This window comes from Sander lucioperca, chromosome 5 (genome assembly GCF_008315115.2).
Source record: "Sander lucioperca isolate FBNREF2018 chromosome 5, SLUC_FBN_1.2, whole genome shotgun sequence".
Classification (NCBI taxonomy): domain Eukaryota; kingdom Metazoa; phylum Chordata; class Actinopteri; order Perciformes; family Percidae; genus Sander; species Sander lucioperca.
The window spans coordinates 15621316-15649083 of record NC_050177.1 but is presented as its reverse complement, the minus strand read 5'-3'; the positions used below and the strand labels follow the sequence as shown (position 1 = coordinate 15649083).

Sequence of the window (27768 nt, the reverse complement as noted above, 5' to 3'; positions counted from 1 at the left end):
CTTCAGACACCAGGGCTGCATGTCATTCACAAGTACTTGAGCACACAGAAATGTGTACAGGATCTGAGCGGGCATCGTGGCCAAGTGTGCAAAGGCCATTGATTTCTCCAAGTGGTAACCATGGAGTAGATTTTTTTGTGTGGGAAAACATTACAGTAATTTCATTTGTAAGGTCACTGAAAATCCACACAATGCCATAGCCCAATGCGAGTGACAGACAAAAGGATTAGGTTTTTAAGGCCTCATATGCTTTAACACTCAAATGCTAGTGCTGTCAGTTAAACGCGTTATTAACAGCGTTAACGCAAACTCATTTTAACGACGTCCGGAGCCCCCGGAGGTGACATGGAGGAAAAAAAAAAAATTGAAGGAAAAAAAAAAGGCGTTTACGGCTGCAGGATCTGGAGCTCACTGTCTGCTTCCTGGGAGCCAAAACCGACACCAAGAAGCTGGAGGCCCAGGATGTACTGCTGGGCCGGCTGGAGGGAAGGGAAGCCCAGGAGAACCAGTACCAGGATTGAGCAGAGCGGACTCTCAGACGCTGCTGAAGTTTAAATCACAGGTTTCTTAAGGGGAGTCTGGTGGACATGACCGGGGGACCGGCGCAGCAGCTAGGTGAAGCTGTGTTCCTGCCCGGGGGAGGACACGCTGCAGCCGGCCACGGAAGTCTCCGCCTCCCGCTGCCATCTGGATTAGCTGGGACCGGTGCAGCAACGAGGCGAAGCTGTGTTCCTGCCCGGGGGAGGACACGCTGCCCCCGGCCAGAAATCTCCGCCTCCCGCTGACATCTGGACTGGATCACTTTGAAAGTCAAGATCTCGAGTTTGAAAGTCGAGATCTCGAGTTTAGTGTTTGCCCCCAGTACGTGTTTTTATTAGGGCCGAAGGAACCTATTGTTTTTCATAAGATTATTATTATTATTATTATTATTATTATTTTTACCAATTCCTCGTCGCATTTTTGAGGGGGTTAGCATGCACGAAAACTCACAAAAATTTGCACACATGTCACAACTGGTGAAAATTGCAAAGTTTTGTAGTGATTGAGCTCGCGTTGCCAGGGGGCTCCATAGCGCCCCCTAACGTGCGCCTTGAATTGGACAAAAGTAATAAGTTAATATACCAACTTTTGAGGGAACATAGGTCTCATCTTCAAGTCCATGGTGCTATTTTTAGAAAAAATTACAAAATTCTATAATTTCCCGAAATATTGGTTTTCGTGTAAAAATCTTAATTTTACGAACACTTGTTTGAGGACTTTAGGATGCACGAAAACTCTCAAGATTTTGCAGCCATGTGCACAATAGTAAACTCTTTCATCTGAATTCACATTTAGGCTTGGGAGTGGTATGGTTGCTCTATAGCGCCCCCTAATTGGTTTTAGCACTTGGGCACATTTTTGACGGCCTCAGTATATACGAAAACTCACAAAAATTGGCGCCCACATAAACACCTGGGAGCTTTGCGAGACTGTACAGCGATTCGGCCCAAACCTGTAAGTGGGCTCCATAGCGCCCCCTAATGCCTGGAAGGCCTTAACTTGGACATAGTTGCTCCGATCTTCACCAGATTTAATACCCATATTGCTCTAATCATTGCGGAGATCTTTCCTATTTACCTTCATTAGCTCCGCCCAACCGGAAGGCGGCCACGGATTTTTAATTATGCATTTTTCATGTGTTTTACATTCTTTTGAACTCGTCCTAGGCCGTGATTTCAATCTTCTTGAATCTTTGCAGGTAGTATCTGTTGACCATCATGACGAAAAGTTATCCAGAGAATTTTGATAGTTGAAAGAAATGCGCAAGTTACAGCAACTTCCTGTCTAAACAGGAAGTTGCATTAGCTTGGCAACAAGTTTTCCAATTGCCCCGAAACTTGACAAAGTTGTTCGTCATGGCCGGTTTAGCATCTATGCCAAACCTGGCGTCAATTGGCCATTAGATGGCGCTGTTTTAATTGTTTTTAATTAATCAGCAAAATATTATATATATAGATATATGGGAAACCTACCCTGTCTAACTACTCCTGGGGCGTGAGTCCGATCGGTACGAAAACTGGCATATAGATTCGGAGGACCCTCCTGACAAAAAGGTATCAAAAGAATTTTAATAGCTAAAACAATGCGCAAGTTACAGAGGATCAATTTCCTGTAGGGGGCTGTCGAAACAAGAAGTTGCGTATCTTACCAAGATTTATTCCGATTGACACCAAACATGACACAGTTGTTCCGCATAGGGGCTTGAGCTTCCATGCCAAATTTAGAGTGAATCGGCCATTAGAAGGCGCTTTTAGATTTTTTTTATTAGTTAGCCACATGGCGATATATGGGAAACATACTTTGTCTAACTCCTCCTGGGCCGTGAGTCCAATCTGCACGAAAACTTGGATATAGACTCGGTGGAGCCTCAAAGAATTTTGATAGCTAAAACAATGCGCAAGTTATGGAGGAACAACTTCCTGTAGGAGGCTGTTAAAACATGAACGGTTGTATCTTGGCAAAAGTTATTCCGATTTACATGAAACTTAGAATGTGTGGTCTACATGTGATGTGGCGTCTGCCAGTACCCCCGACTGCAAGAAGGCGAGGGCCCGTTCATCGCTGCTTGCAGCTTTAATTTATTTTATTTTTTTTTCTTCGTTTTTTTTTTTTTTTTTTCTATGGGTTTTTTTTTTTTTCTCCGTCACAAACTCGAGATCTCGAGTTAGTCTTTTCCCCCAGTACATGTTTTTATTATTTTTTTTTTTTCCCTTCGTTTTCTTTTTTTTTCCCCCTTCGATTTTTTTTTTTTCCTCCAGGTCACCTCCGGGGCTCCGTACTTTTTGGCCCAGCCAACTTTGTAGTTTTTTTCACATGCTGTTGCAACAACTAGTAACGTTAGAAAAACTACAACACCACACCGGATCTAGCTAGACCGGAAACAAAACAACAGGCACGCCGCACACACTTGTTTGGGTTTGCGAGCGGGCCAAAGAGTAGTAGGCTAACGGTCCGTGTACTTGGTGGCCAACGGATTTTCGTTTTGAAAGGAAAAAAACAAAAACGAAAAACGGCCAGTTTCCCAATTACCATTAGTAAATAGGAAAACAAAAAAACGGAAAACAACCCATTATTCGTTTTTTGTTTTGATATTAAAAAACGGAAAACGAAAAACTTTGATGTATTTGTAGATGGAACTCGGAAATTAAAATGTGTGTATAAATCTTATTCCTTTGTCAGTACCCGATCCGTACCGCCTGTAAAATCCGTTCTGTGCACTGCCTGATCAGTTCTACGCTTGCGCGAACACCGGCAAACTTCACAGCTCTATGCACGCATTGGCGTAAGGATGTTTGGACATTCCCGGTTACCGGAAGAAAACATTAGACAGTGACAGTAGACCGTTATGATGGCAAAGATGAAGTTTACAAGGTGTTTGCTGGAGTTGCCTAAAGTATCTGTTAATGATATACGGAGCGTCGTCTGGCCATCCAGTACAACACCATGTAGCAAATTAAATAAAGGCTTCAAATTTTATGTTTCGTCATTTCTTTACAACTTTGAAGGTAATTTGCTAACGCTAGCTAGCCTGAGCTAGAAGCCTTGCTTTGGTGTTATAAGTCATGACTCCGTCCTGCTTCAGGTTAACCATGTTTTAAATAAAGTTTAAGCATGTGTATACCTCTCACTTCATGTGTTTGTACTTTTATGAAAGTATCAGGTAAAAACAGGGCTACAAATGAGATCTCTGTGAGAGACCCGCATACTCCTAGCAAACTATTATGTAGCTCAATGCTGGACATTTCACCCCTAATTCCGGTCACTTTACTGTATTTGTTTAGTATTTGGTTTAGAAGCCTTTATTGGTGGAGTCCTGCTATATACGTACATAGCTAGCTATATATGCTCCGCTATGTCGCGTTAGCATGCAGCTACAATAGTTAGCTATGAGTATGCTAACGTTAGATTGTAGTGGAACGAAGTAGCACTTGCTAACGTCAAAAATCGCAGACCAAACACTACACAATCGGACATGTTTCAGCAGGAATGTAACCCGGAATTGGGGAGAATTTAACAACATTGCCAGCTAAGATGACCGTTAGCATGTAGCTACTATAGTGTTTACTTCCGTTAGCATGTAGCTACTATAGTGGTATACAGCAGTGGTGGCTGGGAGAGCTGTCATCCCATCTTCAAAAGGACACTTATGTACGTTTACACTTCATCGCATTAATAATAGACAGTCTATGGTTATTAGTCAAGACGAAGTATTAGGTAAAAACATTAACGTAAACAACACAACAACGATGTCGCTACACGGTTTTGGATCAGTGACAAGTTTCGAATGTTTGTAGCTATGACTATTGTATAATAAAGATTTAATAAAAAAAGATTTAATAAAAAAGTTGTAATGTTTGGTCGTAAAGTGTTGACACGTTACTTATATACAGTCTATGGTTACAAATCGCACAGGGACATTGTTAGTTTTCTACTACGTAATTATGCGCATGCACAGAACGGATCTTACAGGCGGTACTGGCCAATAAATGCTATTGAAGGGCGGGTCTTGGCGTTGCGGGAGTAACTTCTGGGTCACGAAAAAAATACCAATGCAAAATTAAGGAATACGACTTATACACACGTATTTTAATTTCCGAGTTCCATCTACAAATACATCAAAGACAATCGGATAACGAGATTGTTTTTCGTTTTCCGTTTTTTAATATCAAAACAAAAAACGAATAATGGGTTGTTTTCCGTTTTTTGTTTTCCTATTTACTAATGGTAATTGGGAAACTGGCCGTTTTTCGTTTTTGTTTTTTTCCTTTCAAAACGAAAATCCATTGGCCACCAAGTACACGGACCGCTAACGTTACATTTTGAGTGGATGGCGAGCGCGAGACGTCGAAATGGATGCCAATAAGATTCTGAATGGAAAGTTTACTTTTAAAAAGTTGTCGAGGGGGACAGTAGTTTCACGCATACACAGCCTGTACGACACGGAGAAAGCAGCCCAACTGGAACTGCTACAAAGTGCTGCAAACGCTGTCTCATTAACCAGTGATCACTGGACGTCAGTGAGTAATTAAAATTATTTAGAAGTTACTGCACATTGACTATGTGTATCAGCATACGGTTTTAGGACTGTGTTGTTTGTATCGTTTTTTTGTTTTTGTCATTTGGGACATTGTCCAACCCCTTTTCTGTCCAGGAGAATTGTTACATTCCTTATTAGAAAAACATAAAGGTTACAAATGTCCTGCTGTGGCATCCGTTTTTTGGACCATTTTGTTTGCACTGTATAAGTAAAGTGTTAGTGTTACATCTCAGTAGGGTTAGGTACTTGTAGGAATTGTGCAATAAAGACAGATTCACACATTTTTGATTTGTTTACAGTAAATAAATAATAAACAATTACAAATCTTAAAGTCAAGTTCATAAAGTAACTTTCTTTGCATTCATTTGATTCCCAATTAAGATACGCTGGTGAGAATGGCTTTCTGTTGTTAATATGTACTTAAAAACAGTTCTGAAATGCAAAATAATAGAATTTTATTCATGTGATAAAACATGCGATTAATCGTGATTAACTATAGAAATTTGGCGATGTCATGGTGCTGTCTGTTTTCCCTCTCCCTTGTTTTGTTGTCTTCTGTCTGTCGTGTGCTGAGTGGGTGTGGCACTCCTGGTTCTCTCTCCCTCCTCGTCAGGACACCTGTGGCTTCCTACTCACCTGAAGCATATCCAGCAATCACTGCTCCTGTCTAAAACCCCGGCTTTCCAACCAGTCTCTGCCAGATCATCCGTTCACCCAAGTGGTAACACTCGCTACGGCTGGCCTAAGTGGTTTTTGAAAGGCTGCCTTTTTGTATTTCCTGTTGAAAGCTTAGTTTTGACTTTGTGTTTTTTGCTCCTGCTCCAGATTCCTGCTTCAGCCCTGGAAGCCCAGTCTGTCTCTCACCTGTCTGCCTGCTCTCAGCCCCAGAGGATTTTTAAGCACCTTCATTACTTTTTGCGTTCAATAAACCTCTTTACCTGTTCCAACCTTTTCTCTGTGTCTGCTCCTGAATCTGGACAGCCCCAGCCTAACAGGCGATTAATCGCGGTTAAAAAAATTAATCGTTTGACAGCCCTATCAAATACATAAAAAGGTGTCTCAATTTCACCAATGATTTTGACTTCTCCCAATGAGATTCATGATAACTTGCAATGGTGTACAACAAAGAACTTAGAAACTATAAATGTTAATTATTCCTTGTGACCTTTAATAGATCCAATCAGGTGTTGCCTGAACCACCTGGATGCCTCCAAAAATTGCTTTGATGGCAGTACTCATGAATCCCAGAAACTTGGATTATAGCTGAACCAAGCCCTCCCTTTCACAGTTTGTGGTAGGAATGGACAGAATTCTTTGAACTGTGAACTGATTTTTTTTTTTTTTCTTCCCACTTGGAATCATTGAACTCTGGATACTAAAAGAACTGAAAAGGTCTACTTTTTTGCTTTGTATTTTCTTTTTTTTTAATTGCAATACATGTTGTACACATGTTTACAAAGTTCCTTTGTGTCCTTGGTCCAGGGTATTCATACATATTGGGCTCCCAAAGGAGCCTATCTTCTGTGTATCACTGGTCTATTAGTCTCGCATTGCCAGACCTTCCTCCACAGCACTGCAGGAGATGGTCTGGCTAGTCCACACAGCATTCCGGGATGGGAGAAAAATGTGCTCTGGTTTATTGACATTTCTTTAAAGGTCCAATGTGTAGGAATGTATCCCATCTACACTGTAAAAAAAAAAAACCTGTGAAAAAACGGTAATATTCCGGCAGCTGGGGCGCCAAAAAATTACCGTAAAATAACGGCAAACAATCTCGTAAAAATACAGTAATTTTCCATAATGAAATAACAGATTGTATCTTTAATTTTACATTAAATCTTATGTAATTATTGGGCTTTTTAATGTTTAAAAAAGGACATATACACCTTTAAAAACAAATTACCTATAAATACAGTCGAACACTGCTATAATACAAATAATCTGGCTTAAAATTGTGGAAAAGTGCCACTATTTGAGTTTTATAATATAATTTTATGTAAAAATCATGTTTATTTAATGAATATTTAATGTAATAAAGTGATACATCACCCACAAAACATTTGATTTAACTTTAAAAAAATGTCAATACTTTTGTAAAACAGATAAGCTTTATATTTACAACAATCTACCCTTAATTTTAGATCAAATCAAGTTTATTATGTTTTTACATAGAAATTTACATATGAATCCTGTGTATTTAATTGATTTTTTATGTGAAAAAAAAAGCATACTCTGCCATAAAAACAATGAATTTGAGTATAATTACAGCAATCTAACATTAATTTTAGACTTTATTAAGTATAATATGAGTCTTTATATGTAATTTTACATAAAGATCATGTATATTTAATTCATCTTCAATGTTAAATAAGCATACTTTGCCATAAAAACAATGGATTGGCCTTTAAAAAGAAAAGCAAATACTGTTATTAAACAAGTATGTGTGAGTACAATTAGAGCAATCTACCATTAATTTTAGAGCATATTAAGTATCATGACTTTTTATATGCAATTTTACATACAAATCATGTATATTTAATTTATCTTTAATGTTAAAAAAAACATACTTTGCCATAAAAACAATGGATTTACCTTTGTTTTAAATGTCCAAATACTGTCAAAGAAATATTGATTATAGCAACAATCTGCTGATAATTTCGTCAAATATCATAACACTGCTATAATAATGATAACGTATATTTATAAACATTCAACCTGCAAATGTAATGGACAATTTCAAAAATATCGAGCTATAACAGAGTAGTTAAATGACAAATTATAAAAAGATTTAGCTTAACAATAACAGCTCTTAAAAACAACCAGGACACAGTTACTACTGTTCAACATTCATTTTATTCTGTTGACCAACAGATCAGAATAGAGAACAGTTTCTGCTCTAGCAACATACTTGCTTACAAAGCTTAACGTGGCATGGCTACATACTGCTAGCAGTCCAACAATTGACTGCTTGTGGGCGAGAGTTCAAGAACAGTTTACAGTAGGTTCGGCTAATGTTCACAGTGAAATAAAGAGGCTTGAAACAAAAAAACAAGCAATACAATTTAAAAAGTCTGTCTGGTACTTCAGATGCCTTTAAAAACTGGCCCGTTTTGGAAAGATAAAATAAAGTTTTAATCCAGGTGCAGTGTTATGCTTGCTTCCACTATTGCAGTAACTTAACTGAAGGTACTGTAGCCTATAATTTTAAAGTAGTAACTTTGTCCAGTACTGTGAACCAATTCTATACATTATACAATTAAAGAACACAAGAATACAGTAGTGAGACCAACATGAACTGTGCATGAGAAAGAACAAGGGACATTGGATTGCAATGGTCTCCCTTCTGAAAAGTGTTTTTTTACTCCCTCCATTCATAGTCCGCAATTTTTGTTATCAGGGAAAGAACCTTTGGACTGACCGCCAGCTGCTTTCTGGTAGCATTCTTCTCCACTCTTGATCCCTTGTCTGGGTTGATCTTGAGGCATCTATCAAGTGAAATACATCAAACAATTTCAGTAATAAAATGTGGACTCCTGCGTAATATACCTCATATCTTGACATGAGGACGAATCAGGAATAAATTGGAAAACATAGGTACATGCCAAATTCAACATTTGGATGTATTATGTAAAAAAGAAAGCGGTACAATGTGAGAATTTACCTGTCAAATTCATACTAAAAAAAGGGAGTATAATTATATTTTGTAAAAATAAACTAATTTAGAATTGCATGCCTGCAAACAAACAAGCATGCATCTGTCCCAACTTTGTTTATATATTAAAAAAAATACAATTATGCTGGCCAGTAAAACTATTGGAAATCATTTGTCTGTACTATTTTTTGGAAATACGGTTTGTTGTAGTTTTTAAAAGTATCCAACAGAAAAAATCCCATCCTCTCTCTTCAGTCCTCCCTACAAAGCCAATCCCCCAAAACACATGTTCATGTGCCAATGATTTAATTCGGGCTTATTACAGTCCAGCCACAGATACCGAATATTTTTCATTTGTGTCAGAGCATCCGCTCTTATTATGTAAGCAATAAAGTCCGAAATATAATAACCCATGATCAACTCTTTCTTACAGTGAGTAAGTTCACATTTAAATAGTCCCCACAAAGTCCCACACTGTGACACAGAAGATGCCTGCCGATGATAACGGTAAACATGGCATTTAAATGCATTATAATTTCTAAAGTGAGACTTGCAACATGCATACTGGTAATGAGCCTCATTTCTGTGTAGCCCTTGATGTTGTACATAACCTTTTAGGGTTTTCACAGAAACACCACACCTGGAAGTTACAAGTGTAATCTTTGAACATGGCAAAACACTCACCTCTTCAGATTACTTTGAGGTCAGCAAATCTGTTGAGAGACAGAAAAAAAAGTATTTGAGTGCATAGGCAATCTTAATTAAGGTATCTGCCAAAATAAAAGTTAAAAATGCATTGGAAACTATTGTGTGCAAGTAACGTTAGCTAAATAGGTAAAACAGTTAACACTACCTCAACCTAACGTTACATTATACTAGTGAGCCAACACTTCACTCATAACGTTGGCTACCTAACGTTACTGTAACGTTGCTTAATTTACTTGACACTGTTAACCACGTTAACGTAGAGGTTCAGGTCACAAGTTACAGAATTAGCACGTCAGCCAAGCTGGAGTAAAGTCAAAGTTGGTAAATGATTAACAAGCTAACATGTATTCTAACTAAAGTTACCAAGCTTGAGTTGGTAACGTTAACGTTAGTTATACAGTTTATATTTCGGGCTTACGTACCTTGCAGTTCTTGTTTACGTGCAGACTGTCAATGGTATCTTTTGCATCCTGAATTTCGCCCGCGTTGCACATAAAAGTTGCTCTCTTCCAAACTGTCTCAAACATTATGACAACATAAGACTGCCGCGCTCCTCTCTGGCTCACTGTGTCCCTACCTATAGTCCCTACCGGTCTCTACGCTGTATCCACCGCGCTTTCTAACGTAACCCCTCCCACTCAAACGTTGCCGTTGTTCTTTAAAATGATTGGTTAGTTTCACACGTTTAGCGTCACATGTCCCAAATCTCCTGCTCCTGACTTTGCAGAAATGAGAGTTGTCTTTGAAGTTGACCTGAAGTTGACCCGCTGTCTGCACCTGGCATCTGATTGACTCCAGAATGGTTCCTGATTTAACCCTTTCAAGGCTTTCGTGCTGTTTCATATATTTCCAAGATATTACAATCCAAGAAGTTGTTTACAATTCCTCACAAGCCTCTCCATGTGGTTGGATTTGAAACCTACTTTTTATTAAGAATTTTGTTGTTCCTGCAAAATATCCCAATTTCACTGTCCAGATTGGAATTTATGAAGGCAGACAGACATATGAAATTATAAATTCTGAATGACAGAACATTATATAATGCTTTAATGCTGTAACACACCGAGTGGTTATTTTGAAAGTAGTACCAGTGGTTTGTTGTGTGTTTAGACCGCAGATTTTTTTTGTGACTCAGACCAGATGTTATAACAATAAGTCACATAAAATGTAATCTGTTCTAGTTCAAATATGGGCTGCGTTATCAAAATGAGATACAGCTAGGCTTTTTTGAGATGTGACATCAGTCTTGACAGTCAAATCAGAATTCATGCGACTTTGATGTCACTCTAGATCAGGGGTCTCAGACTCAGGGGGCTGAAGTGATCCCTGAGCAAATGCGCCTAAAGGTGCCGAAGCAAGCGGCAACCTCCAGTTACTGTACTTTTTTACTTAAGTGCAATTATCAGACAGCTTTAATTTACTATTTCTGTCACATAAACACATGAAAAGGTTCAAAATATGTTGGTAATGGTATTACAAAAGTACATTTTGAGAATATTGCCCTTTCTTGGAGTGCTTTAATGCCGCTAGCCACAAAAATCATGTGGCATGTCTTTGCATCCTCTTTCAGGCTGTGGCCAGTTTACACTACAGTCTAATATGCGGCACATTTAAAAATAGGACAGTCAATCAAAAAATGTGATATGGACAATAAACAAAGCCTGCAGTGTGAATGTAGTAGTTGACATATTTTTAACACCACAACAGTGCTTGACTGATGCATCCATGCCCACATAATGCCCAAACAACATACTAGCTGCCATCATATCAAGTCATATTGTCCCATCACAACTACCTTTCAAGAGTTGATTATGTTTTAGTGAAAGTAATCATGCTATGTGGGAAAGCAGGAGATACATATGTATGGAAATAATCTCGAAAATCAAGACCTGTATATTTGTTTCTGTCAGGTAAAAGTATCTCCATTTAATCAGAGCTACCGGAGCTTTGTGATAATAAGCATAAGTCAAGTCAGAGTTCTGAGGAAATGCCAGATGCAAAACACACTTCAAAAGTGCACAGAAATTATACATAAATATATTTTACATTTTACTTATTTAGCTGACGCTTTTATCCAAAGTGACTTACAATTGTTATATATGTCAGAGGTCACATCTCTGGAGAAACTAGGTAACCCATTTTGTTCAGGGCACAATGGTGGATGTATCGCAGTGGGATTTGAACCCAGGTTTCTCACACCAAAGGCATTATTGAGTTTGTGCACAGTTAGTTGGAGTATACTAAAACACAGTAGCCAGAAATATTTTAGTATAACCTGGTGACATACTGGTAAAACATATTCAATATTTACTGCAGTGCTTTTATGCTTTTTGTCAGTTTACACACACAATATATCTAATAGGTTATTTTGATTTGCTTGAAAAGAGAAAAGCAACATAATGGATGAGTGCTCCATTGGATGGCATCAATATTCAATCAATCAATCTTTATTTGTTTATCACTTTACATACAAAATAATGACAATAATGCTTGGATACAATTAAATGAGAAACTTTCAAGCAATTTTCATAATCACAGGCTATAAGTCATCTAGTTTAACAGAGACAGTGACTTTAGGGTTCCGGTTGCGGCAGACAGGCGGTTATTTGAAATGGAATGAAGCCCACCCACGGCATTCTCATGACAGTGGTCGAACACGCCCCACACTCCAGTCCAGTTGGTGACGGGTGCGCATGTGTGTATGATTGCGCGGGCAGCGCGCGCGGTGCGTTTGTAGTTCACAAGTAGCTAGGTAGTCGGTTATGTGGTCTTCTTGGGCGGCTTTCTGTAACGTTAACGTTACATTTGACTGTTTGAAATGAACAATGTCATAAATAAAAATAGATTCAGAGCTGTGCAACGGAGATTTTACGATGGTAAAACAGCCACAATCCAGTAAGAAACATTGCTGGAGGAAGAGTATTTTTCACAAGGAGGACATTTTTTGCGACGTGAAGGAGGAGTGGGGCGCCATTGAAGGATTGGAGCAGCACTGAACACATATCATGTAAGTGTTTTAATAAACAAAATGCTTTCTATTCACTAACCAACATATTCAGTTCTTTAAAGAAACGGTAGCCAAATATTTACAGAACGGTATTAGGCCACTTAGTGATAATAAAAGTTGCAAAACGAACTCCTTCCAAGTTAAGCTAACATTAACGTTAGCTTATCAAAAGTGACACACTTGTAACGTTAAGGTTTGTAAGTTCTGCAAAGCATCGATTTCTTGGTTTATTTTTCATGTTAACATTCATATAATGCATCTTGAAAAACATTACATTTCACTGTGGACATGTCGAAAGCTGTGCTGCTTTTATGACAGTGGTTGCACTTCAAAAGCATATGTAAGTTAACTTGCCGATTCCACAGGCATACAATTAAACCAGTGCCACAAACACATGGAAAGAAATGCTTAAGCGGCATTTTAGCTCTCTCATTTTTATGTAAATTTGTTGTGTATATCTTAATAACTAATCTAATATGCATTAATATCTAATAATGACAGGAAAATAATGTCTCCTTATTGAGGTTTAAATATACTTTTTGTTCTGTGCTTATATGCAGAATCAAGAAGACCCAGCCAGCCACCTCTTCACCTGAGGGAGAAACTGCCCAGCCCTGTCTTCCCCCAGTCAAATAACCATTCCATGTGGCAGCAGCATGTGGGTGGACAAGTTCCAGGTGCCATGGGAAAGAAGAGCCATTGATGCTGGTAAGAGGCCTTCTAGAACTTCATCTTGAACAGCTGTTGTAAAGGTTACTTATTTGTTGTGAACAGAGTACAATATTTAATCCTCCACAATTCCATTTTTCATCTTGTTGCCACATATATAATCTAGTAGTAATCTTGGGTTTATCAGATAAAGTTAGTATGAAAGGCTGACTAAAATCCAAAAGTTTTGCAGCTGCTGTTTCAGAATTTTATGAAATGCCATGAAGTCACAAATGTACGACTCTGCAAAGGCTTTTATTTTATAGCAGTGATGACTAGGGTTGGACGATATTGCCAAAATGTATATCACGATATATTCTGTAATTTTGGTCAATACGATAATAAGAAAAACTGCCAAGAACGCCCATAATGGATGTCTGTACCTACAAACTTACAAAATAATTTGACATGTCTAAAAAAATGTATGTTCACCTTTTATTTTTATTTAGCTTTCATACAATCAAGAAATGTGAAATCACTGTCAAACATAAAACTCTCAATTTGGCAATATTAAAAGCTTTGACTTTAAACGACAACATAGACTGATTATCTGTGTTTCCCATAAATTACCAAGACTATGGTGGCACCGACAGTCTAATTTGTTCCATCATAGTTTCAAAATTAACCAAACTTTTTTTACGCTTCGCTCTTTTAGTAGTTCCGTTTAACATTCAGATTGGGGGTCGGTGAGGCAGTGCATAACACATTACTTTGGTGTGAGAGACCTGTGTTCTATTCTCACTGCAACAAATCCATTGTGTCCTTGAGAAAGAAAGTTGATGCGTGTAACCTCTGACATACACTCACTGGACACTTTATCAGGTACACTTTGCTAGTACCGGTTTAGACCCCTATTGCCTTCAGAACTGCCTTAATTCTTTGTGGCAAACAACAAGGTGTTGGAAACATTCCTCAGAGATTTTGGTCCGTATTGACATGATAGCATCACACAGTTGCTGCAGATTTGTCAGCTGCACATCCATGATGCGAAGGCTGTTTGAAGCCTGAACCGTTGATACAAGGCAGGATGGATCCATGCTTTCATGTTGTTTACGCCAAATTCTGACCCACCATCTGAATGTCGCAGCTGAAATCCAGACTCATCAGACCAGGCAACGTTTTTTCAATCTTCTATTGTCCAGTTTTTGTGAGTCTGTGCAACTTGTAGCCTCAGTTTCCTGTTCTTAGCTGACAGGAGTGGCACCCGGTGTGGTCTTCTGCTGCTATAGCCCATCTGCTTTCAGGTTGGATGTGTTGTGCGTTCAGAGATGGTATTCTGCATACCTTGGTTGTAACGAGTGGTTATTTGAGTTAATGTTGCCTTTCTACCATCTCGAATCAGTCTGCCCATTCTCCTCGGACATCAACATGATATTTTGTACAATATGTGAACACACACTGAATATGTATTCCCTTTTCAGGATGTTGGAGACATACCAGGAAGGTGCAGTGGCTCTGGTGGCAGTGGTCAATGAGGAGCAAGTGCCTGCAGGAATCACCTTTTTCAAACTCATCACATTCATACTAAACCATCAGGATTTAATGTGTCACAGACCTTGGATAGATATACTGACTACCTTTAAAAAGCTTATGGTTTCCTAACTTCATCCAGAGTCCAAAAAAATTTACTTTGGGCTTGCATGCCGTAAACTGGCATACAAATGGATTTATTAAGACTGTATGGTGTTTAAATAGTTATACAAACCATTTAACAAGATCTGTTAAATGTTCTGCTTGGGTTTTGTTTGTATCACATTCCTGTCTTTTTCCCTGCATGGATTTTCATCCATTTTGTATACCAAGTAACTCCAGTGCACACAGATACACAAACTTGGTTTTAGAAAGTCATGAAATATAAAATTGAATCAAGAAAGTGAGGATGTCTTTGAATTGTACATGGAAGTTAATTGTATGGAATACCACCATTTTGTATTAGCCTTTCATATCTCTTACAGTCCTATCAAAGTAAAATGGCAACATTCATTGCTTTATGTCGACCCAGTTGGGTTTAAATAATATATCTGAAAATGCCATCAGTAATGTAAATTAAATGTTTTTGTTTTATGAAGGATTTTAGTTGGACTTTTTTGTTGGGGGGTGGACAATTATGTAAGCCGAAATGTTTGACTTAACAAAGGGGCCTGTATGATGATGGGGGGGTGGGGGGTGTTGTTAGAGATGTAAACATTAACATTAGTACAGATCCTTTGGACTGCTGGTTCAGAGCCAGCTTATAACAGCTGCTGCTGTAAGGAAGTAATTACAGTGATTTAGGCTGTTTTAAATTGATAAAAACTGTATTTTGGCAGTTTAATAATGCTTATAGACAGTTTAAAAAAGCAATTATTCAAGGTTTTTGTTTTCAAAATGTCCATAATTTTACGAGATATTTGTCAATTTACAAGTATTCTATGTAAAATGACAGAAAAAAATATTTTTTGTTGCTGTTAATTGCCACTAATTGTATCTACTTTTAGCAGTGTTTTTACAGTATTAAACTTAAATTTAAGAGTTTTATCTTTTAAATAAAAAAACTATTTGTAAAAATACGATACATTTTGAATGTATTTTAAAAGTCCTTTTATGTAAAAAAACGTAAATTTTCTTTAAAATAATGGAAATGCTATGCTTATTCACAACTACAGGTTTTTAATGTTATTTTACATTAGACATTTAAATTCAGTTAATTTTTGTAATTGGTGTTTTCATGTATTTAAAAAATACAGAAAAAATCTGTAAAATTAACAAGAAAAAGTATGTAAAATTACAGATTTTTTTTACAGTGTAGCGTTGAGTATGAATAAATATTTCCTCCATAGTTGAGATCATATATCGCAATCAACTCTCTCGCACCACGCAGTTCAAAGTACGTATTACAGCTACGGTAGCCTTCACGCTTCAAAAAGCCGGTCTCTTGCTCTTTTCAATATCCTTTTTCTTTTTCTGGGCAAAGAAGAAGACTGCTGTTCCTGAAATTTTGGATTTTGAATACATGTTGTCCTCGCCCAGTGTTTCCTTCTTCAAAGTTGCCGGGGCCAGCTACCGATACCCATTAGCAGCATTAGCAGCACCTGTGAGTTTATCATGTGACAGAGAAAATGCAAAAATAGCCTCGGGAAGGAACTTGTTTTGGTGGAACATGTGTACGTTCAAAATTTGTTTTAGTTGTGCAACAGAAAACTCAGATTGGACAGTCTAGTTAGCTGTCTGGATTTACACTACAGAGATCTGAGGAGCAGTTAACCATGCTAACACAAAGAAAGAGAAAGGTGACGGACATCCGGCCGAAAAAGAGGGACATTGGGCGGAATTTCCGGCGGCACCTGAACAACCCCGGAAGTTGAACGACATCAATACAGAATTCTTTTGTCTACATGTATCAAAGGAAGGTCTTTTTTTTCATTTCGACATCCATTGACACCATGACTGTAGGGGGTGACAATAAACATAAAATTTCTGAAGAGCAATTTTTGAAGGGGACACAAATAGTACAGCTACAATTATACTCGTAGAGGACGTGTACACAGAGGAAAGCCGTAATACTATCATTAGTGTAGCATGGAGACTGTACCATTATCCTTCTTTTCAGTGTTGCTCTTGATTCAATGAAAAAGCTGACTAAATTGACCAAAATATTCTTCTTTAAAACCATGTATTTATTTTTAAGTTGTTTACAATCAAGCCACAAAAATACCTTAAACATAATGACTTATTTTGAAAAAGTGTCCCCATATAAAAGAAATACAATACTTTTGTACACTTGTTAAATTAGCTGATCATAATATAAATTAGTGAGCTACTGGTAAAGCTCATCTGCTAACCCTGACGACCACACACCTCCAAAAATATGAATTGAGCTCAACACACTTACCTGAGACTCTCCACCTGACTGTCCCTGGTCTCCCTGAGACTCTCCACCTGACTGTCCCTGGTCTCCCTGAGACTCTCCACCTGACTGTCCCTGGTCTCCCTGAGACTCTCCACCTGACTGTCCCTGGTCTCCCTGAGACTCTACACCTGACTGTCCCTGGTCTCCCTGAGACTCTACACCTGACTGTCCCTGGTCTCCCTGAGACTCTACACCTGACTGTCCCTGGTCTCCCTGAGACTCTACACCTGACTGTCCCTGGTCTCCCCGTTCCTCAGTTCTTTCTGTCTCCTTTGCCTGTGACATAGTGACGTTATTATTTCCATAAGCACCCATTCTTATAAAGATGTTACCAAATTGTCTTGATATGAGGACTTATTGTACTTACTTGGCGTTTTGGTGTAGGCCTACTGAAAAAGGATCTTATGTCTCTTTTTCTTTTCTCTGTCATTTTATTTGGGCAACAACAACACAAATCTTTAATGGCAGATGTCTAAATATGAGTTAGGTTCATAGGTTCACCATGCAGTCATATTATAATTCTAAAATGATATCCACATATCATCCACATAAATATTAGGTTTCGTCTGGGACAGAGGATATATATTTAACTGATCAGCCACTTAACTTCATATTGAGCAAAACACAACTGTAGATCTTCAATATTAACCCTAATATCAGTTCACACACATAACGTTAGGCTTATCGCCGTGGTAACGTTAGTTGTAGTGGGTGCATTTCTATCCAACAAGCTATTAAACAAGCTAGGTAACGTTACATTTTATTACACTAACATATCAAACTTTTTTGTCATGACTAATTCATTAATTACTCAGCATCATTTCTATTTGAGAAAAGAAAAACTTCATCCGATGTTTAATGTGAATAAAACAGCCTTGAACTGCCTACTTACTAGCTACATTCCTGTCACTACTGATGTGACTGTGAGTCTAGTGCAGATCCTAAGGTACAGCATGCAGTGGACCAAACCACTGTGAGGCAAGGGAGGGGGAACTCAAAATGGTTCTAAACTTAAAAAAGCATTTTTTGGAGTTTGTATTGTTTTACTACTTACACAGATATGTTAAGTATACATCATTATGTTATTTACAATACACAGCATTGTTTTAATGATATTTCTAGGGGGTGGACAACCCTTAGATGGGGGGGGGGGGGGTCCTGACCCTTTTCCGGGCACCACTCTCAAACGTCCTCCCCGATATTTTCCACTTAATGTCACTCAATCATAGAGGGACATACCCCAAAACTAACTATAGACATTCTGATAGGTAAGCCCACGGGCCATAGGCTATGGGGCCACGTGGGTCACTCCTAATTTCGATCAATCAGCAGCCATGTAACGTGCGATTAGAGTGATTGACAGAAGAAGAGTCTCTCCTCTGGAAAGGTGATGAAGAGGGTTTTCTCCACCGAGGTAGCGAAGATGAACAAGATTTGTCTCTCCGAGGAGGAGGACGAGAGGAAGGAGATGAACGGTCTCTTCTCTGGGAACAAGACAAGTGGGTTCCTCACCGAGGCGTCTCTGACTGTGAGGAGACCAAGAAGGAGGAGAATAGAACGCTATTCTTTGCTCGACACGCTGGAGCTGTGCCGACAGATCCTCACGGCTCTCCTCTAACCGCGAGATCTCATCACGCCTGGCTTGGACTCTCTGTCTAAGCCACACCGTTTTGCGCTGCTCAGCTTCATAGCTGTTCTGCAGCTGTGCAAGCTGTGCTTGGAGGACAGCGCATTGTCGATGGGCTCTGCTCTGATAGATGAGCACCAATTGACCAAGCAAGCCTTGTATGGAAGCTTTTAGCATCCAAGACGGCCGTGCAATGTAAGCTAATAGTTCCTGGAGTATCTCATTGCAGGTAGCTTCATAACCATCAAGGTTATTCCTATCCTCTGAGGAGTCTAGGATGAGACGCACGACCACATTCTGCAGGACTGTGTCGGTTGGCTCATTGGAAGCTTTCACTTCCAGCCTCTGGTAATCAATTCAACTCATTTGACCTCTTTAGTAAACAGATTGCTACCAGGGCTAAATTCCTTTGTGGTGACAAAGGGAACTAACTGAAAAAAATGATACAAGGAACAGGTGAAAGGCTTAACTTGTAGTTCCTTTAGTTTTAAGTGTTGACTGCTAATTAAGCTAATTACTACAACGTAATCCTGTCAAGGTGTCAGAGGTCATACACCTCAGGTGAGTAATAGCTGTTACTGTCAAAAAAAGAGTGTTAGTCAAGGATTTCAAGATCAAGTAGAACGAGAAAATGTTGTTGTCTAGACAACAAAGAAACTAACCAATGTACACACTGAAATTCACAAACCACAACTGAATGTATGCTTGGCAGGTTGCAAAATTTTTTTTTTTTTAAAATAGATTTTTTTTCAAAATATTTAAAATTAAAAATTATGGACAATTATGCATAAATGTTGCAATAAAGCTGGTATTCAACTCTCACGCAGGGTGTTAAATATGTTGGCAAAAAAAATAATTTTCAAAAATAAACTTTTTCTTTTAAAAAAAAAAAATGAAGTTTAAAAATTCAAATTTATGAATTATTATGCATAAATATTGTAATAACACTGGTATCTAACAGGCTCACACGGGGCATCATTTGTTGGGAATTCGTAGGTGTACAGATTCAATCATTGGCAAATTATCAAAGATGTGTTATCAATATTAATAAAGTTATGAATATGGTTATTAATAACTTTATCAAATCGAACAATCAAAACGGGGCACCACCCTGAACACTTCAGGGGCCAATAACCAGTGGTGTAGTGGTCCCTGGAGAAGTGGGTATACTCTCAGTTTTCACCTTTTTTTTTTTTTTTTTTTTTTTTTAAAAGTAGTCCAGAAAAAGCCCTGTTTTAGAAACAGTGACATGTAAGACTATGATTTAGTTTACCCAAAATCTGTCATTTCTACTTGCTCACTATTATAAAATGATCATAACTTGATTAGGAGCAGTTTGTAGTTACTACTGGTCACACAAGCAGCCTGGATGAATGTAAAATGTATTTATCATGAGGCAAACATGGTGTTATCTCTTCTCCTCTAAATGTGCAGTCATATTGCCACTGGCAATTTGCCAGTAGTTTAAAATAATGATTCATTTGGAAACCACCTTAAAACTTACCTCAGAATTATGTCTTCCATCAACTGGGGTGGCACACCGCCGCTTGTGTTATTTCTTCATCTGTTGTTTGGTCTGCTGCCGTTATCGTAGTCAAGTGGCACCGGCACCTGAGGGTTTTTTTTGTTTTTTTTCACTGGCACCTGAGGTATTAGCGATATTTTCCTCGGCATGACCCGCCCTACTCTGCCTCTGATTGGCTCATCAGTCCTCATGCCTAAAGTTAACCAATCTAATCAGTGAAAGCAGCGAATACCAGCCAATTAGAGGCAGAGGAGGGTGGGTCATGGCTTCACTATCCTTGAGGAAAAAATGGGCAATCTGGCTCACAGATATTACTGAATGGTGCGCATCAGGGGGGATTTAGAAGTGGGTATACGCAATGCTGACTGAAAAATAAGTAGGTATACGCCGTATACCAGCGTATACCCTGGACTACACCACTGCCAATAACTGAACTGTGAAACAGTCTCATTAGGTGGTGTTCCCTTTTAAAATACAGATCTTAACTTGGTTAATCTATCTGGTATTCTTTAAAGGAACAAAAGGAAGGGTGAATTTGAGCACTGACCTGTGTTCAACCAGCAATTATTACAATAAGTACACAATAATCACAGACAACTGCTATTTTCAACACATAATATTTTTGTGTGCATGTGTTGAGAGGCACTCCTTGGTTCATCTTTCTTTTCCAAGACTATAATTTAAAGAAAAAACATGAATACAACCAACATTTTGCTTATGGTAGGTTGTAACATTTTCTAACCCAGACTCTTGTTATAACTAACCCAGACTATGGTTGCCATAGACATAATTTACAGCTAACAGCGACCACATTTGCACTAACCAGTCCCTCCAGAAAAACGCGATTATGCAATCGCATAATTCAATGCATAATCAGCCAAATTCCGCATATTTATGTGGGGGCCGCATTTTTTCAAATACGCCGCACCTTCGCCGCATAAATTGTCGATTTCCGCGCAAAATATGCAGGGCTTGCATGATTTCATAATCCCTGCATTTTCGTTGCAAAAAAGTCACATATATCTTAGCAGAAAGTTGAAAAATGTTGCGTTTACTTCACATAAGAGCAGCCATTTTTCCTTGTTGCCATGGGAACGTTATGAAGTGACGTAATTACGTGACGTGAACATCATCGGAAAGCTGCAAACCCCACGATGAAGCCATGATGAAACCGCAGTTTTTGCAAGTTCCCGCAATTTCATCGCATAAAATTGCATAAATATCCCGCATATTCCATCGCATTTTTTATGAAAACTTGCCGCATAATCAAGGATTTTTGCCCGCAACAATCACAAAAAAACTCTGCATTTTTCTGGAAGGACTGACTAACAACCTGCATGAAAGATATCCATATAGACACACAATAAGCATGATTTAAGGTTGTTGAGTTTAAAGCTATAGTGCGTAGTTTCTGTCTCCCTTATGAGGAACTCTAAGTAATGACAACCAAACTGTCAGCGCATCCACATGACACAAGCTTTCTGTGATTGCGCACCACCCCCTCTATCTGTAAAGTGTCTTGAGTTAAAGCAACATTATGTAACTTTCCCGCGTCGGTCCCCCTACAGGTTGTCTCATTGGAACTACAGCTCGCGCTACCCGCCGCTTCGGTCCCCCTACAGGTTGTGTCATTGGCAGCCAGACATGAACAGCCTTCAGTCCCACTTATCTCCTCATTTATTCCTCATTTATTCCCCAAACACAGGCATTAACTGATGATGACAGAACTATGACAAAGGTAAATTGATCACTTAATCATTCTTAATTTATGAATTGATGGGACCTGATTAGAAAGCAACACACCCACGGGTATTCTTGACGGATCACTTGACACTACAACATGCAGAAGAGAAGAGGGAGGCCATTAGCCAGTGCATCCAACTGTGCTCCCCCAGGGCTTGAATTTGACTGGTATTTATTTTTCTTTGCTCGTAAGAAAACTCTGCTTCTTCTTTGTCTTTTTCCCACACTGCTAAAAAGTCATCAGCCTTAAAGGTTCGGTGTACATCAAACAATATAGGTTATACTACATGTTGTTCGACCACACCTAAACGCTAGTGTTTACAGCTGTTTGGAACAAGGTACAAATTAGGGCTGTCAAAATTAGGGCTGTCAAAATTAACGCAATGAGTTAACGCAAATTCCTTTTAACGGCATAAAAAATAATTTGACAGGATAGCTTGAAGACAGGAAAGGGGAGGGGGGGGGGGACACACAGCTAAGGGCCACGGGTTGGATTCAAACTGCTACAGCCTTTATTGGTTGCATGCTCTACTGGTTTAGCTAATCCCATACCACTTGGTTTATTGACGGGCTATTACTGCATGCAGGACAGACCTCCCTACCAACCTGTAGAGTTACACTTTGAAGTAAAACGTACATATGCATCTTGGAGAGAGACACAAATGTGTTGAAATGGGGTCACAGAGATCTTCAATGTGAAGAATGAATACAGAGATTATGAGAGAACATTTCAAATATTGCCTACTTTAACTCTTTTCCGCAGCTAGTCAATCGCTGATCGTCTGTTTTGGAAAGTTACAAAGATAGTTGGATGCAACTCCCCCCAATGCTGCTGTCCAAAAGGGGGTTTCCTATGCTCAACAGTGTGGTTCCGGAAGTAAAAATCCCATATATTTTCTCTATAAGATTTTTGGTTATTAGCCATGATGTCTATACCATCCGAGGTAGACTGAACCCGAGCTGTGAGCTTGTGTAATGAAGGTTTCTGCTCCTGTAGAAGCTAGAGGTCTGTATGAAATCAAAGTTGTATTAAGAAAAACAGGTTTGATTCGCGATCTTATGGAGAAAAACTACTCTACCCACAATCCTAAGCGTTAACAGCGATGTCTCTGACTGGTCCAACTCGCTGTTACCATGGACACATTTACCATACCCGTGAAACCGCGAACGCTAAATCGAGCTTCTACCATTCAAGTCTATAAGAGTTTCTCTACAAAGTCTTGTAGGTTTGCCTTTTTTGCCTTTTTCAAAGTCTTTCTTTGCGCCAAATCAAATGTTTTATATTTATGATTCCTCTTGTAGCTGGTTGACTTGGTTCCAGGCTTAAAACTCTTTATATAAGCAATTTTTGAAACGTCAGTGAAACAATTGAATGAGGAGAAACACTTTCGGAACCAGACCCATTAAAAAAGTGGGATGGTCGGTCACTGTTGAGCTCTATTGAGGCATTTATTTAAGGACACAAGAATAAAATGTCCAAAAATCTGAATGCAAGGCGCGTCTAGGGGAAGTGGTAGAGCCAAAAGGATAAACACAAAAGGATATTGTCAGAGCTCTGGAGAGTTACTTGAATGAGGTTACTTTCTGGAGTTGTTGTGATGAGCAATCTTTGATTCAGGGCCCAGAAGCAACAAGATAAGACCTGCTGTCCATGCACCCGCAGCGAGACTCTGCACTTCCACAGCTGTCCCTGCCGGCACAGCCACCCAACTCTCAGGCACACAGCAACTTGTAAGTTGTTATTGATTTTGACCCTTGGTGCCCTGCTCATTGAGTCAGGGGCAACAAATTCAGTGCTTTACAGTTCAGAAAGATTGCATTTTAGATAAACACTGTCAGCGACTCTATGGGGAGGTCCCGCCGCCGATAAAAAGGAGGGTCTGAGTAAATACCTGGAGACACCGCAGATTGCTATCTTCACAGTGAATTACAGCGGAAACTGTCTTTAATGCTGAGAATCCTCACCACCCCAAATCTCATCCCCAGCCCACCCCCATCTCTCCAGCGTGGGGGTTAGATAAAGATTCAGAGCTGAGAAAGTGGACTCTCAGACAGTAATGGAAGCAAGGCCACCGGAGAGTCCACAGAGATGGAAAGCTCCACTATGCCATTCGTCATGACTGCACTCACTGGTCACAGAGGTCAAAAGATGAACAGCAAAACTAATCACAGAGGTAATTCCTTTGATGGAGGGAGGAATTAATCAACTTAAGTGTGCCATTTCATTTACCATCAATTGATTTCATGCATGGTGTATACACTACACAGTGCAAATGAGTGGATAATATGTGGGGTCAGTAATAATGTAGAGGGACGCTCTACAGTGCTTTAAACCTTTTGCTGTTTGCTCATTGTAATTCAGCCCTTTTAGAAAAGGTTTATTGTTACTTGGACATAACAAGTGATGTGTGATCTTTAACTCTCCTTCCTTTCTTCTGTCCCTTTTTTATAGACTGTTTTTTATGTTTTTATTTTCTAGATGCTACCTTTCGTTTAATTATTTCAGGGGACCCAACATGTCAAGCCCCTTGAGTGTTTTCTGGGTTTCCTTTGCATGTCTTATTTTGTCGTATATGTTTTTTTTTACATGTGCTAAATAATAATCAAATCATACTTTGCCTTCTATATTTCAATGAAGACATGGTACTCTGGTTGTCAGGATTGGCCGAGTGCCAAGGCAGGAAAAAAACTAAGTTCTGGACCCAAATGCAAGACATTACCAGGAGCTGATGCATGTGAAGTATTTATTTAAACAACAGAGAATCCAGAATCCAATTTGGGCTTTCATACTACTCACTACTGTTGTCGCTCATAATACTACATTGTCTTCACGTGCCAGTGGAGCTGCTGCTTTGCCCGGTATGTTCCATACAGACGTTGAGTAGTGCTCATTGCGTTGTATCTGACGCTACAGGCCACTGACCAAGCATCTGTATTTTACGAGTTGGGAGTGAGAACGGGTTGGTCTGACAAACGTTTTGAATTCTCTCTATGTAGCAGCTTTTGTATGAATGCTGACGATGCCATTAGTTGACTTAATGCGTATACATATGTGCATGTAAGAAATCAGTGATACATTTTTTCAACCAAATACTTTTTTGTAACCCAGTTCTGCTTCAGCGATGTAATGGGTTCATTCATTCATTCTTCCACTGTTGTACTGATTATTTGTGCGTCCTGTTTTGTGAGTCCTGTTTTTTTACTTTTACTGCTGTGGTGGCCTAATTTACCAGCGAGGAATAATAACATTGTGTTTTATCTTTGTATTAATTACAAATTTAACTGCAAATTACTACTGTTAGGTTTGTAACTTCTTTTTAATGACACTAGCAGATGTTACTGCACTACACTGCAATTTAATCCATTACCATATTCTCATATTTACTGAGTCCCACTCAGTTAGAGGGGCATTTCATTATATTCCGATATATATGAACTCTCTGTCACTCTCTGCCTAGATGTACACAACTCATTTAGGATATAGTGGTACACAAAGGTTTTCACTATACACATCAGCATTCCACCTTTTCTCCCTTCGGTCAGACATGTTTTCCCTCAGTTACAGAATGAAGAAGGTAGATAGAAGGAAAAGGAGTAAAAGAGGAGAGGGAAATATGTGATGCTTGTGGTGTCTTAAATAGTAATGCTGTGATGCTGTATGAAGAGGAATCCGCCGACACTGATCTTGATTATAAAAAGGTTTATTACAAGCAAAGATTCAGCATCAATTTTACAGACCCATGGATATCTGGAGAGACGACCGACCCAATCATCAAAATTTGCCGCTCTCCCTTTTCTTTGTGTGCACAACGTATATATCCTATGCATTGTATCAACATAGGACGTGATATGTGTGAGTATACCATTGGATGGATAACTGACCAATCAATGCCTGTTATCTGGCACAACTCCAAAAAAGGTATCTTCTGTCTTGGGGGGACCTCTGCTCTGCTTAACAATTTCCAGATGTTCTCAGTAAGTGTAGAGTAAAGTTCATAGGACTCCCTTATAACAAACCTTTAAGCAAAGTTTATAGAATGGTCATATACTACATATTTCCCCCCTTCGAGACTTAATAAAGTCTCGAAAAACAAAAAGAGTAGGAATAACATTTCTCATTATAACATGTTCCTTATAATATAACTTTCGGAGTGTAAACAAATTTATAGAATGTAACAAAATGAAATCATTGGAGTGCGAGAGCGAAAAACCCATCTGGCAGCTGTCTTGTCAAGTAACCATCAATCAATCAAGATAGGAAAATTCTCTCACGGTCCCTCTGCCTAGGCGACCACCTTGGTACTCCAAATCAATTAGAAAATATATCTTTATCAATTTATGTAGAATTATGGTTTAAGCAAATACATGTAAAAACCTCAGAAAATGAAATAAAATCAAAACAATGTCCAAATTCAGGCAGGTCGACCCTTCGGATCTGAAAAAAGGACTTCTATTTCCTAGACCCCATTTCCCTAAGCGTCAAAAAAAAGAAAAACATCTGAGGTCTCCATATATTCACTTCATGACAAAAAACATCATTCTTCAAACAATTGATGCAAGATTATACAAAGTATGTTACACATGCAAACATGTATATATCAGACAAACACAGGAATGTAGTCCACTACATTGCAGCTTCTCAGCAACGTTGATGTGGTGAAATCTGAACAGATCCACACCATCCTGGTTCAGAAGTCTCCTAGTTCCTTCATATTGTCCATATTTGTATCTGAATCTCCCTCTGCACATTACCCCATATGCTCTGGAAGAAAAGAAAACACTGACCAGTATCGTTTGCAAAACAACACATGAAAATTAAAAACATCAAATAAGAATAAAAATTAATAATATCAAAAACAATATATAATAATATGAATCACATTCCATTTCCATTTCCCCCCTTTGATTAATAAGAAGACACGAAATACTACTACAAAATCCAAAGAAATGTGAAAAAAGCATACAGTAAAAAACTAAAAAATTAAACCAAACCCTCATTTTAAACAAAATGTCTAATTCCCTCTTCGCCGACCATTGATAGTCAGCAACAAAAGTTATGTCATTTCTAAAAAAATAACTCTTATCCTGATGCATCAATCGCACCTTCAACAAATTAAATCAAACAAATCATAAACATCCCTTTTTAACATGTCTTGGTGTAGTCAATTGGGGATTAGAGAAGACCAAATTTATTTTAAGAGCCAATCATTTTATAGCATATAATTACTCGCTTTTTACAAAGTACCACACAAAAGTCTCTCTTCACTGTTTGGTTACCAGATAGTGGGTGTAATAAATCTCCTTATGTCCAACTCTGTCAACCTCATCTATGTGACATTCCTGTTTAAATTAGACACAAGACAAACCAAGTCTGCTTGCTAATGTAATATGCAGAACACTCGTTCCTCTCCAGTAAATTGTAATCACTATCAAAATTCAATAAACTACAGAGCTTCACTCTGGAGTTTTTGTAAGTTATTATTATTTGGTTTTTACCCTTTAACTCTACAGACTTAAGTAACACCACTGCAACTTATGCAGAATAGTGAAATTCAAATCAAATTTCTAAACCTCTATATAAATAACAAAAGATGCTGATCCATCATTGGGCCTATAATAGGTTATAATAACTGATTTCCATTCGCAGATCTTAGAGAGAAATCATGAACAAATGACTGGTACACTATAAACAACAAATAAACCAATGCAAACAACTTTTAATTTGAGTAGACTATATCTGTGATTGGGAGTTGTCTTATCCTTTCTCACATTATCACTGCTAATGTTTTTATGCATTCTCTATGCATTCCTATTTTACTTATAGTTACACAA

The 27768-nt window shown here is 38.6% G+C and overlaps 3 long non-coding RNA genes across 3 annotated transcripts in view; 1 reads left to right on the top strand and 2 right to left on the bottom strand.

Moving 5' to 3' along the window:
- The window catches only part of LOC118495097, a 90432-nt gene extending 62936 nt beyond the window's left edge, over positions 1-27496 (bottom strand). The window contains exons 1-2 of the long non-coding RNA XR_004897422.1: positions 27441-27496; positions 6209-6215 (exon numbers count right to left, since the gene is read on the bottom strand). This is a non-coding gene — a long non-coding RNA (uncharacterized LOC118495097). The remainder of the gene's footprint in view (positions 1-6208; positions 6216-27440) is intronic.
- LOC116067475 lies at positions 7800-10009 on the bottom strand. Its single transcript, XR_004109222.2, has 3 exons — positions 9860-10009; positions 9414-9442; positions 7800-8562 (listed from the first exon to the last, which is right to left on the bottom strand). It is a non-coding gene; the product is annotated as an uncharacterized LOC116067475 (long non-coding RNA).
- On the top strand, positions 12131-14760 carry LOC116067422. Its single transcript, XR_004109205.2, has 3 exons — positions 12131-12444; positions 13005-13152; positions 14574-14760. It is a non-coding gene; the product is annotated as an uncharacterized LOC116067422 (long non-coding RNA).
- Positions 27497-27768: the final 272 nt, after the last annotated feature.